Source organism: Mustela putorius, unplaced genomic scaffold, assembly GCF_011764305.1.
Source record: "Mustela putorius furo isolate JIRA1106 unplaced genomic scaffold, ASM1176430v1.1 tig00003845_pilon_pilon_pilon, whole genome shotgun sequence".
Taxonomy (NCBI): Eukaryota; Metazoa; Chordata; class Mammalia; order Carnivora; family Mustelidae; genus Mustela; species Mustela putorius.
In genome coordinates, this window is record NW_025421998.1 from 1,484,596 (window position 1) to 1,499,275 (window position 14,680).

Consider the following 14,680-nt stretch of genomic DNA (forward strand, 5'->3'; position numbering starts at 1 on the left):
AATCCTCCACATTCTGATTCATCTGTTAGTCTACAAAATGGCCTAATCAGATACACTTTGCACAATCTAAAATTGAGCACCATAAAGGGGGAAGAAACATGACCAGGTATTCTCCAACTGTTTTCTTCATGACTGATAAACACATCTTAGAGGTGGCCAGAAAGGAGCCTCCTGGGTCTTTCCTACTGTGTGGCACGCAGTCAGCTTGCATCCAGACTATAGCCAGGATCTTTCCTTCCTAACAGCACCCAGGTGGTGTTTATAAGGCTATCCCCCTCCTTGTGGTCCCAATACTCCCAGTTCTAAGAACAGACCCTAGTCTTCCACATATAATCACGCTGCACCTTGTCAATGAGGAGTTATGAACAACCCTGAGACTCCATTCTGGCCAATGAGACACAAAGAGAAGTCCAGGAGGAGGCTTCTGGAGAAACTTCCCTCAATCCAGAGGGGCAGCTATAAGAGAAGTCTTCTCCATTCCACCTGACAATCTTGTGAGAATGTGGAAACAAGTATTGCTGCTGATGTCTTACGACAAGCATGAGAATGCCGCCAACACCAAGGACTTCTGAAGAGAAGTATGGAAAGAATCCAGGTCCTTGGCTGCACACAGAGCTGTTGACCTGACCAATCCTGGAGCACTCCTTACCCTAGTAGAGACTTTTACTGATGCAGACTTTTAATAATGCATTTTCTTATTTTCAATCCAATTTGATTTAGACTTTCTGACATCTGCAACTTAAAACATGATACATCTCCAAAGCAGGAAAGATGTCTCACACTTAACCATTTTTTCCTTTCCTTATAGCCCTAGGATCTTTTCATATATTGATTTTGATGGTTGAAGATCGACTTTTCCCTAACTGCCTGACACGGGGGTGACGCAACTTGAAAAGGACATTTTAGGAATCAGCTATTCTTCAGTTCTCTTTCCTAACACAAATAACTGGTACATAATTATATTAGGATAGGATAGGATAGAATATAGCAACAAACCCTGAAATCTCAATGACTTAGAACACATTAAAAAGTTTGTTTTTCACCAGTACAAAATTTGATGCAGGGGGCGCCTGGGTGGCTCAGTGGGTTAAGCCGCTGCCTTCGGCTCAGGTTATGATCTCAGGGTCCTGGGATCAAGTCCCGCATTGGGCTCTCTGCTCAGCAGGGAGCCTGCTTCCCTTCCTCTCTCTCTGCCTGCCTCTCTGCTTACTTGTGATCTCTCTCTGTCAAATGAATAAATAAAATCTTAAAAAAAAAATTGATGCAGATGAGCCAAAGCTGTCTTCCACCTGGTGAGTCAAGAACCCAGGCTTCTTCTATGTAGAAATGCTGCCTTCTCAATCAGGGGCTTCCAAGGTCACTATGAAAGGCAAAAGTGTACATGGAGATAACACACTAGCTCTTAAACATCTTCATCCAGAAGTGACACACCCCACCTTACGTTCACATTTCACTGGCAAGAACAGCCAGGGAGTACAGTTTCTCCTGATGCCTAGAAAGGAGAGAAGAACTAGGTGTGAAGAAGCCCTTTCAGTCTCTGTCACTGTACACATATACTTGTGTGTAAAATATGTACATCTGTGTAATCCGACCAGCAATGCTTATTCTGTTCAATGTGTAAGTAGAGGAAACAACTCTATTATACAAAAGGGATCTCTACATTATTTGTTAAAGTGGACTTCTCTGTTCTGAGAAGTAAAAATTATTACAAAAATGTCCTTTAAAAACTAGATATGGGAATTCCGCAGTACTGTTGTTTCACACTAAAATAACATTCTTTAAAAAGAGGGACTATGAAAGGGAAGAAAGGGGGGTATATTCTCCAAAAATATCAGTGTCATAAAAGACAAAAGCTAATGATGAACAGTTCCAGATTAAAGGAGACTAAAGACACATGACAGCTAATAGGATAGTGATCCTGGTCTGGAATCGGTACTAGAAGAAATAATGTTATAAAGGACATTGTGGGGTCACTTGGAAAATTGGAATATAGACAACGGATAAGATAAAAGCATCTATATTAAATTTACTGAAGCTGATAGTGGTATTAGGGAACTACAAGAGAATTTTCTTATTCTTGGGAAATACACACTGAAAAATTAAGCGATCAAGACTCATGAAGTATGCAACTTACAAAAAAAGTGTTCCATGCTCATGAACTGTAGCACTCAATTTTGTTAAGTGTAATTTGTTGCCAAATTGATCTATAGATTCAATGCAATTCTGATAAAAATCCCAATAAGCTCTTCTGCAGAAAGTGCCAAGATGATTCTACAATTTATCCAGAAATGCATACAATATAGAATATTCAAAACATGTTTGAAAAAGAGAACAAAATTGGAGGACTTATACTAGCTGACTTCAGTACTTAGTACCAAGCTTCAAGAGGGAAGACCATGTGGTAGGGGTGTAGGGGTAGACATATCGATCATTGGAACAGAATGGAGACTTCAGAAATAGAGCTGTACATGTACGGTCAATTGATTTTCACCAAGGCAGCTCAGTTCTACCTGGTGCAGGCATGGACAGAGTACAGAGTTGTGTGAAGTAGGAACTTCCCAGGTCCCAATGAGAAACAGATGACACAGCAAATTGGGATTATTTTAGATTGGCTTAATAAAGGAACTACTCAAAAGATGATGGAAGTGACCCTCTGCCAGTTCCAGGCCTTGAAACTTGGGAAAGCCTGTTAGCTTTTGTCCTTGCAATTTTGGGAGTCTTGAGTCACCAGGTGCAGCTACTCTGCTGGAGAGACCACGGGGAAAGAGCTTATAGTGAGCCAGAGAGAAAGGGGCTCATGACTGCTTGGGGAGAGAGAAAAGTCTTACCTTCTCAGAACCCCAGCTGAGCCTAACCTTCCTGCTGTCCCCACCTGACATGAGAGCAAAGACATATTGAGCATTCCAACCACCATGTGACTGCAGCTTTGTGAGAGACAACTTGTGAGACCAGTGGAAGAATCATTCAGTGGAAATTTGGTTAGTTCACAGAATCATGGGAAACAATAAAATGGTGATGGTTCTGTGTCAGCAGTTGTGGTTTTTTTAAGCATTTATTTATTTTTTTGAGAGAGAGAGAGCGTGACTGGGGAGAAGGGAGAGAATCTCAAGCTGACTCCCCACTGAGTGCAGTCCAATGCGGGGCTCAATCTCACCACACTGAGATCATGACCTGAGGTGAAACCAAGAGTCTGACTCTACACTGATGGAGCCACCAAGGATCACCTAAGTCAGTCAGGTGTTTTGTTTTGTTTTGTTTTTTAAGATTTTATTTATTTATTTGCCAGGCACGGTGGCACGCTCCTGTAGTCCCAGCTACTTGGGAGGCTGAGGCAGGAGGATCGCTTCAGCCCAGGAGTTCTGGGCTGTAGTGCGCTATGCTGATCGGGTGGCCGCACTAAGATGGGCATCAATATGGTGACCTCCCAGGGCGGGGTACCACCAGGTTGCCTAAGGAGGGGTAAACCAGCCCAGATCAGAAACAGAGCAGGTTATTTATTTATTTGATAGAGAGCACAAGTAGGCAGAGAGGCAGGCAGAGGGCAGGGGTGGGGGGGTGGGGGGTGGGGAAGCAGGCTCCCTGCTGAGTGGAGAACCCAATGTGGGGCTCCATCCCAGGACCCTGGGATCATGACTGGAGCTGAAAGCAGAGGCTTTAACCCACTGAGCCACCCAGGCGCCCCAGTCAGGTTTTTTTTTTTTTTTTTAATAAAATATTTACTTGAGGAAGAGTAAGAAGCAGACTCCCTGCTGAGCAGCCTGATATGGGGCTCACCCCCAGTATGCTGGAATCATGACCTGAGGTGAAGGCAGATGCTTAACTGACCGAGCCACCCAGATACTCCAGTCAGTCAGTTTTTTGATAGTTAACTAATACAGCCCCCAGGCAGCAACCCCCTGAGAGACCCCTGAGAGAGGGAGCCTGGAAATAAACATTTCAGCTTCACTCTTCTCCCTCCCTCTAGTCTCCCTGTAGGTATTCCTCATAATTTGAACTTAGGAACAGAAGATAAGGGAGCCTTCCACATTTTCCACAGAGGTTTCCATAAGAGGCTTCTTAGAGCACAGAGCAGGGGAGAGGAGAATGGAGACTGGATCTGGAGAGGTGAACAAAATATACTGAGCAGGGTCCAGCCCCTTCCCCCTTCAACATTAACTCTTGCTCTTAGCCCAGGTAAAAATCTGTCTTTCTGTTACAGGAGATACTCAAAGTCCTTCAAATTCTATGTTTTGGGAAAATGTCTGTTCAGTCATGGTTCCATCTGAAACCTGAAATATTGGCTAACACCAGTGTTTTTCATATCATATGGTTAGGACAAGAGTGTGGAAAATAACAAATTAATATGAAATGTAACTATTACCATCCCTGCTTCTGTGACTGGACATGAGGTCTAAGTAGGTGGTGATTGTGTCTGTCCTCTTTCACATTCACTTCATGTTTCTCTTATCCTCTGAGAGTGCCTGAGCTGGATGGAGTTCTTTTGCTGGCAGGAGGGACTCAAACCTTCATTCTTATGGGATTTGAGTCCTTCGTGTTCTGGTTTTATTCTGTGGCTACCACTTCCCCTTGATAAGGACAATTGGACAACTGAGTACTAGGAGGCACCTGGCAAATCCTCTGTGACATTCACAGCATTCTCTGACATCCTCATGGAGCAGCAACCCAATTTCTCTTTGCTCATCAGGATCACTGACCCTGGTCAGCACAATAGCCCCATTCTTTGATTTGCTCCCTTGGGCACCAGGATCTTTAACCCCCCAGAGACCAAGATCACAGTGACAAAGAGCAAATATTTTTCAATAATGAGAGAGACCACTTCCAGCTCCAACCCTTGGTTCCCAGGCCTGTGTATTCTGGTTAGGAAAAAAGAAGACACCGTATATTAGTTACTGGTTAAAAGTATACCTTAGTTCATTGGTCAGCAGCCCAACCTCACAGGGTGATGTCTCCCAGCCAGTGTCAGGACGCAGCCTCCAGCAGGTCATTCCACTGTTCTGTCACACCAGCTGCTGCCATGTCATGTGGCATGTGGCAAGACAGCGAAGTTCATAGACAGTGAGCCCATTGCTCCACTTCTTTTGCCATAAAATGCCCTGCCTAGTCTTATGCAATTGCTGTGTGGGATTTGATGGTGGTGGATAAAGTGTCCCAAGAATCCAAAAACTGGTGGAGCTGGCAAAAGCACTGAGATCTTGCCACCGTTGTTCCAAAATCAATCTTTCCAAGTCCCTGACCGATAGAGTTACTATCCAGGTATCATGTAGTTCTGCAGGTCAGGCTGCCTCTTCTTCCATGAGAAATGGACAGTGAGATGTGGCCTCTAGGGACTCCCCTCTACCATTGTCTTTCTGGGCAACCCTTGTAGCAGCCACCCACTTCCAGCGATGATTGTGCAACAGGTAGATCCAGCAATAAGTCTAACTTATTTTTTTTTTCCTCTAATAACTGGCCACAGGGAACTGCTCACAGGGCTCTGGTGGAGGCTGAGAAAGAGGCAACAAAGCAGCAAAAGCCATAACTTGGGAGTCTGTGCCACCTGCTTATACAGGTGACTTGTCTTCCAGACCTACTTCTCAGACTGAGCACACCTCTTTTATTTTATAAGAGATCTGCTGCGCATGTCTTATATTGTCTTATGTTTTTTGTTTGTTTGTTTGTTTTTTAAGATTTTATTTATTTATCAGAGAGAGAGAGGGAGAGAGAGCGTGAGCACAGGCAGACAGAATGGCAGGCAGAGGCAGAGGGAGAAGCAGGCTCCCCGCCGAGCAAGGAGCCCGATGTGGGACTCGGGCTCAGGATGCTGGGATCATGACCTGAGCCGAAGGCAGCTGCTTAACCAACTGAGCCACCCAGGCATCCCTTATATTGACGTTTGATGGAATATATAACACCCAGTTTGTGATGGGAAGTTTGGGTCATAGTTGTTTGTTTCTTTGTTTGTTTTTTTGTGAAATGGAGAAGAGTTGAAGGCCTTTCCTGAGCTGAGTCCTTCCAAAGAGGGATGCAGACATCCCTCCCTTTGATCTCCAGTGGAATCCAGAGAACGAGGGGTACATTGAAGACTGTAGACCATCTATGTCTGGATCTAGAGGGGCAAATAAAAGATATCCTGCATCAGGAGATTATAGGAAAGGGATGTCATGACATTTAAGCAGGGTGTGAGGGGGGTACTGGGGCACCTGGGTGGCTCAGTCTATTTAGCGTCTGCCTTCGGCTCAGGTCATGGTCCCAGGGTTCTGGGACCAAGCCCATCGTGGGGCTCCTGACTCAGTGGGGAGTCTGCTTTTCCCTCCTCCCTCTTGTGCTTGTGCTCTCTCTCTCAAATAAATCAATAAAATCTTAAAAAAAAAAAAAAGCATGGTAAGGGGGTTGGTGAGGACACACAAAAGGGAGGAGAGCAGTGAGAGAATGCAGGACCCATATCTATGGGTCCAAATGTAGGTCACAGGGTAATTAAGTGAGGTTATTAGACCAAGTTGGAAAGATAGAAGGTGTCTGTCAGGGGAAGGAACTGCTCAAAATAGAAATTCTGTGTGAACTATTGGTTATACTTCAGTGGAATATTCTGCAATGATGGAAATATTCTATCTATCCCGCACCCAAAATGTGACCAGCATGATAGAGACCCTGAGTTTTAAAATTTTATTTAATTTTAATTGACTTACTTAAATAGCCACATGAGGTTAGTGGCTGGTGAATTGGACAGTACAGGTCTAGAATAGGATCATAGCAACTGCTTCATTGGAGGGGTGCAATCCTAGGGCAACAAAGAGTGATGGAAAGAAAAAGGGAAGGGGGGGAACGCACCCAAATGTGGTGGATAACTGAGCTGTCACAGCTTCACCAACAAACACACTGGTGGCTTGGCCACATGGGACGTCTCTGGTGGTGCCATGCAGCACTGTCGAATGTGGGGACAGCCCATTCTGGGGAAGAAGGGAAATGCACTCCTCTACTGGCCCCTTGCCATCTCCTGCTATGAGTTGGGTGGGGAAAATGGCGCCCAGCTTCATCTAATCTGCGATGGCGGGAGGAGCCAGTCGGTGGGTCCATTTGGACCTGGGTGCTGAAGCTACTGCTGCTGCATGAGCCAGTATAAGGGAGGTCAGGCTAAAGCCAGCCCCTCAGCCTGGGGGAGTCTGAGTCAGCTGAGATGTTGGATGGGGAGAGCCCATTGAGCAAGAGGCCAAGGCTGGGGTCCGGGGTCAGAGAGAGCCTGACCTGAGGTCTGGGGTGGCGCATAAAGTCAGTTTGGGATCTTGTAAGGGGCCTTAGGAATGTCACCTGGCACTTCGAACCTTAGTACTCTCCTCTACACAATGGGTAACATTGTAACTTACGTCCCACGCTGGCTCCCATTGTTCATACATGTCACCCAGTATCATCACAAGAACTTTGTAACAGTAGGTGAGGAAGCTGTCATTCTTGTCATATTGCAAGAATGAAAATGGAGGGTGAGAGAGAGTAGATGAAAATACTGATTAATGCAGAATCAGAGTGCGTCTGACTCAGCCTTACTCCTGCCACGATATTCCATTTCCCCTTGAGATTTCGTCAAGGGACTGGATTTCAAAACTCTTCAAGAGAAAGATTCCAGCATGAAAGTGAGTTAAAAGCTATACACAGGTACAGATATGGTAACAGTAAAATGTTGATTTTAATGAAGTAAAATATGCCTTGAAGCAGTTTGCCTGTATCGTTTTAGAAGGACTCCAGAAAGCATTTGTTTTGAATTCATTTCTTTCTGTTGCACTGCAGCGATCTGTTGTAACGTCAAGTAGAAGACTCAGTGTTCCAAGCAGTTTTCAGGGGAGCCTCTCTCATTTGTCAGGTGAGCACAGCAGGGGAGCAGGCATCCGTGAGATCACACGCTCTCTGACTTGTCAAGACCTACCTTCATGTTTCCTCCTGCCATGTGACAGGCTCGGCTGTCGTGACCGCTGATCCCTGGGACCCAGCTGCCTCTCAGATGGCCAGAGCCTCAGTCGCACAGCTCCCACTGCAGCGAACCTCTTGCAGACCTTAGTTCCAAAGAAAAGCAAACCAGAGGAAAGGTATGCAAAAAAGAAAAGAAAAGAAAAAGAAAGAAAATAGAAAAAGTCCTCAGACTGCTCTGGGTAAAAGGCAGTAATGACAACAAGCTGCAAAGGGTTTCATTTCTTTGCACTTCGTGTAAATCCAGAGCGAAGTCAAAATAAATAGGGCTGCTGCTTTCCAGCCTTCAAACTCTCTGAGATAAGCGATACGGGAGCGACTTTACTGAGACGGAGCTCATCAGAGCCTTTAAAGAGTCCTGCACCCGCAGGCTGAGGCACCCAGCAGAGAGGAGCCCTTTCATAACTGAAGATGTCTGTACTTTGTACCGACTTCATAAGCCGAGGGAAGCAGAAGCTGGCACCTGTCAACTCATGTTCCTGCCCTGAGAAGCTATTGCTGGAAGGGATGAGAAGGCCATCCAAATATCTGACCGAGTCAGGCATCCTGGACACCTAGGGGCTCCTCATCATGAGAAAGACAAATGAGGATTCTGCGTCTCCAAACTTACTCCCCTTGCCCTACACCAGAACGGGGTAGCAGAGCCAAAAGTTACAATGATAGTCACTAGGTTGAGATACGATGATAACCAATCAGCTTTGTGGGGAGCTAGATGGGGGCTGGGGGGGCGGGGGGCGGGGTTACTACGGAGGTGGAGACCCACATAAGTATCCCCAAGGCTGTTTCTCATGATAGAGGAGTCTCAATGATGCCATATGGTGGGACAGTGGAATGCTATAGAAGCAAAATTCAGGTCAACCTTCTGCTGAAAGAGATGGAAGTAGGGCTCAACAAATCTTTGTCATCAATCCTGATAGCAAAAAGGACTTGATTAAAACAAAACAAAACAAAACAAAAATCAGTCCTGGGCTTTCCACAGTAATTATCTATTTGTCTTTCCCTGTTGGTGGTCAAGGGATAAAAACACATGGGCTTTGACTTCACATTATCTCACGAGGCATCAGCAGGCTGTCATTTCACACACAGCTGTGAAAAAATGTTTCAGAATTATTTGTCCTCTCTGGTCTAATTCTCATTTCATCTCCTCTCCTTTACCCAGCATTTACAAATGTCACTGAAGGTTGTGCTCCTTGCTGGGTGTGTGACGTTGAGAAAGGGGCATCGTTTCTTTGATCTCACATTTCTACATTTGAGAAGTAGTGATAATAAGAATAAGAATAAGAATCCCTACATCCCAGGAGTGTTCTGAAAAATGAATGAGCGATTGTCTGCGAATGTTCTTAGCAGGGTGCTTATGCGCGGTAGCTGTTCATGGCACTGTTGGGTTAAGCAACGTGCAAAAATGACAGTTAACTTTTACCAACGATATAAAATTTCTCTTTGGACTCTGATGTGACTCTGCAGGAAAAGAGAACGAAGCAGGAAATGTTTGGAGAGCACTTTTGAGGAAAGTCGATGGTGTAGGACTGAAAAATTTTCTCAGGTTTAGGCCAGTTATGCCTTTTCTGAAAGATGGGCAGTTTGAGTTTTCTTTTGTTTTTGGAGAACTGTGTGTAAATCAAAGACCTGCATACATCTGGCTTATTTTCAGAGCAAATACCAAAAAATCATCAGGAAAAAAAAAATCCTGCAGAATTTCTGGTTCTACCTGGATCTAAACTGATAGATTCTTATCATCTGTTGTATACTTTTTTTGTAAAATGGGGCAAATTGTTTAACTTTTTTTTTAAGATTTTATTTATTTAAGTCTTGCCATTTGCAATGATGTGGATGGAACTAAAGGGTATTATGCTGAGCGAAATAAGTCAACCAGAGAAAGACAATTATCATATGATCTCCCTGATATGAGCAATTTGAGAGGCAGAGTAGGGAGGTGGAGGGGCAGGGAAGGAAAAAATGAGACAGGATGGGATTGGGAGGGAGACAAACCATAAAAAATTCTTAATCTCACAAAACAGAGGGTTGCTGGGGGGAGGAGGGTAGGGAGAGGGTGGTTGGGTTATGGACATTGGGGAGGGTGTGTGCTATGGTGAGTGCTGTGAAGTGTGTAAGACTGATGATTCACAGACCTGTACCCCTGGGCAAATAATACCTTATATGTTAATAAAAATAATTAATACAAAAGATTTTATTTATTTATTTGACAGAGAGAGAGTGATCATAAGTAGGCAGAGAGGCAGGCAGAGAGAGAGGGAGAAGCAGGCTCCCCGTTGAGCAGACAGCCTGATGCGGGGCTGGATCCCAGGATCCTGGGATCATGACCTGAGCCAAAGGCAGAGGCTTAACCCACTGAGCCACCCAGGTGCCCCATAAGCTGTTTAACTTTCATGAACCCTTTCATTCTCCATTAAAATTTTGTGGAAAACAAAAACAAAAACAAAAAAAATTGAAAACCACTCCTCATGGAATGTTTCTGCTAGTAAGTCCAGAGATTGATGGAAATCAGGTCGTTTGAAAGATCGTCATCAGCAGCAAATATTTAGTAATTGCGTCCCATTTAATACAATATGCTCACAATAGGACATGATTCAAGCCTCTAGGATACTTATATTCAAATCATTGAAAAGGAAAGTTAGGTGATTGATTAGGAATGCATTATACTATGAGAAAACAGTCCTCTTTCTTTTTCTTTTTTGACTATTGTTTTTTTCTCTTTGAATTTTTATAATTCTGGTATTAAACTGGGACACCTCCCGTGGGGAGTGGGAAGAGGACAACTGGAAGTGAAGGGATCTGAGGGTCAGATCCGGCAGGACAGGCAGGGGTTGAATTATTCATCTGGCTTGAGATCTGTCTGTTTTTGTACATGAGCTAAGAACTAAAGCCATTGTTTAGAAACAAAAGAAGAAACTTCCTCATTAAGCTCAACTGTTATGGTCATAAGGTGACAAGTCCACTAGTGAAATTAAGGTCAGGAGAGAGGGGGTGAACACACCAAGCTATGATGAATTATCCAGTAAGATCCTACGGAAATGCCCAGGATAGCATACAACCCAGCTGTGGAGGGATGAAGAAGGCCTCTTCTTGGAGGAGGGGGCAGACCTAACTTGGACTTTCATGGATAAGTAGGAGTTAGGCATAGGAAAGAGGATTGAGAGGGAAGGAACTATGCATGCCCAGGAGCTCAGATCCAAGGACCAGCAACCCCCACTGTTAGGACTGGGTGAAGAGCTTAGAGATGAGGCCAGAAAGGCAGAGCAAAGGTCAGGTCCTGAAAGACCTTAACTGTCATGGAGGCAATGGAGATTCAGTAGAGGATTTAGGCTGGGGGAAGGCTTAAGCAGATTTGCCTTTGTGTAAGGACCTTTGGGACTACTATGAACAGATTGAGGGACGTATTCTGGCTTATTGGCCCAGTTTTCCTGCAGTGTTTCAGAGGGAAGAAAGTGACATATAATACACCTGTTTCTCATGTATAATATAATTTTAATTTTCTAATGTTGTTCTTAGAAGCAACTCAGAGATCTCAAATAACTACCTAACTCTATAAATTCAATTTGTGAACTTCATGTAAATCTATACTGAGAATATGTTCATAGGTTTTTATAGAAACAAGAATTTCAAGACAAGCTGGGTATTGTTCTAGAGATGATTTTCCCCTTGTGCAGTCGCTATGGTTTGGCTCCTTTGGTCGTTTGAAATCATTAGTCATTGTTTTGTTTTTGGATAACTTGTTTTTGTTTGTTGTATAACTAGGGATCTATACTCCCTCTTTGAAGGGCACAAAACACCTCCATAAAACACAGATGGTACCTCCAAGGGTTTTCTTAGGTGATTCAAAAATGAAATCTGAATGGGGCACCTGGGTGGCTCAGTCAGTTGAGCGGCCAACTCTTGGTTTCCGCTCAGGTCCTGATCCCAGGGTCCTGGGATTGAGCCCAGCATCAGGCTCCCTGCTCAGCAGGGAGTCTGCTTCTCCCTCTGCAGCTTCCCCTGTTTGTGCTCTCTGTCTGTCCAATAAATAAAATCTTTTTTAAAAGTCCAAATGTTTAGCTTCTCACAAAAAGTCAGATGGGGTATGTTTTAGTTTCCTAGGACGTTTGTATCAAAGCATCACAAACTAGGTGCTTAAAACAACAGAAATTTATTCTCTCACCATTCTGGAAGCTTGAAGTCTGGAATCAGGGTGTTGCATGGGCCATAATCTCTCTGAAAGCTCTAGGAAAGAATCCTTCTTTGATGCTTCCCAGCTTCTGGTGGTTGCCAACAAACCCATTTCCTTGGCTGGTAGGTGTTATCAAATTTCTGCCTGAGTCTTTGTGTGGCTGTCCTCTCTCCGGGTCTGGGTCTCCTTGTCCAAATCTCCCCTTCTTGTGAGGATACCAGCCATTGGATTTAGGGCCCATCCTGATCCTGCTTCACCTTAACTAGTTATATCTGCAAAGTCACTATTTCCAAGTTAGATCACATTTTGATGTCCTAGAAGGATGAATGTGGTAGGGATGGGGCTAGAGAGGCATGAATCCAATATATGGCATATATGAGCCTGTCCTAAGAACTGACCAAAGCTGGTCCAGTGGCTGAACTCTCCAAGTGGGGCAAGCACCTAGTAGTGGGGCAAGCACATACGAGTACATCAAAATTCTCATCACATCTATGAGGCAAACACTTGCACCAATACATGAGCCCTAGTTCTCATCTATGTTACCTGCTTTGCTCCCATAAATAGCTATGTGATAACTGTGATATTGTTTACCTTTATAACTTTTATCTTTCTATTATCTATCTATCTATCTCTTTCTATTATCTATCTATTGGGTCCATAGGCTCCAAGACCAATGTGGGGCATGAACTCATGACCCTGAGATCAAGAGTTGCATGCTCTACTGGCTGAGCTAGCCAGATGCCCCCCCCTTTATAACTTTTAAATAATAAACCAGAACTCCTATTCCGTGTTTCATAAGCTTTTGTCAGTATCTTACAGCTCCCTTCTTGTTCTGTAAGACCAAGATAGTAGATTTTTTCCACTTTCCCCTCTCTCTTCCTTTCCCTTTCCATCTCACAGATTTTGCCAGAAGCACCTTAATTATTGTTATGGGTCGAATTGTGCCCCCCACAATTCATATGCCAAAGTTCTAATCCTCAGTACCTCAGAACAGTGACCTTATTTGGAAATAGGCTGATTGCAGATATAATTAGTTAGGATGAGATCATACTGAAGTAGGGTGGGTCCCTAATCCAATATGACTGATGGCCTTAGAAAGGGGAAATTTGGAGACAGACATACCCACAGGGGGAATGCAGAGATTGGGGTGGTGCAGCAGAAGCCAAGGAATGCCAAAGGTCTCCAGAAAACCAGCAGAAACTAGGGGAGAGGCATGGAAAAGATTCTCCGTAACAACCCTCAGAGGGAGCCAACACTCTGACATTTTGACCTACAATTTATAGTCTCCAGAAACCCAAACATTGCTAGACGATGTCACTGAGTTGAGGAGCCAGAGATAAGGACTTGGGGAGGCTGGGATGGCAGAATTGTTGGTAGGAGCCGAATATCAAAGGGGAGGGAGCGATGCAGAGAAAGAGATCCAAAATTTGCATGGGGATTCCCTTATTATTTGACAGAACAGTAATATGAAATGATCTAAGGTGACACTACATGTTCTGAGCAAAGGACACAACCTGGGAGCTATGAGCGAAACAATCCTGCAGCTCAAACAGGGCTCAGAGACACTATCACCTCCTAACCATGTGAAGAAAACATAAAAAACCTGAGGCATTCGATAGAGAACCAAGAAGTGTTATGTCTTGTAGAAGGGCTAAATAAGCATTTAGAGTAAAAGCTACTTTTTTAAAAAAATATTTATTTATTTACTTATTTGGGAGAGAGAGAGAGCACAAGTGAGGGGAGAGGAAGAGGGAGACATTCCCCAAGCAGACAGTCCTTGATCCCACAGTCCTGAGATCATGACCTGAGCCGAAAACAAGAGTCAGACTGAGCTACTCCAGCGCTCCAGAACAAAAGCTACTTTAGATCTGCCTGAACAAAGATTTATCTTTTTAAAAAAGATTTTATTTATTTATTTGTCAGAGCGAGAGAGCGTGCACAAGCAGGGGAAGTGGCAGAGGGAGAAGAAGCAGGCTCCCTATTAAGCAAGGAGCTCAATTCAGGCCTTGATACCAGGACCCCTGGAGCATGACCTGCACTGAAAGCACACCTAACCAACTGAGCCACCCTGGTGTCCCTGAACAAAGCTTTAAAATAGGTCTTGAAATAATTAAGCTGATCCTCAAGTAACAAAATTGCCTGCCAAGCAAATTTAATATTCATCAAAAGAATACAACAAAACTCCAATATTCAACATCACAGTCAAAAATCACTGGACAAGTGAAGAAGGTAAAAATATGACCCTTAACCAGGAGGAAAATGAGCCAATGTTTCTTTCTTTCATTTTTTTAAGATTTTATTTATTTATTTGAGAGAGAGAGGGAAATAGCAGGGGGAGGAGCAAGGGGAGAAGAACAAGCAGACCCTGTGCTGAGCGTGGAGCCTGACATTGGGCTCCATATCCCACGACCCATGAGATCATGACCTGAACGGAACTCACAAGTAAGACACTTAACCAACTGAGCCACCCAGGCACCCCAAAGAGAACACTTTTAAAGAAGCCAGAAAAAAAGAAAAAATTATCACAGACTGCTCACTAGAAACCGTGTAAGGCAGAAGATGGTGAAACAGTTTTCAAAA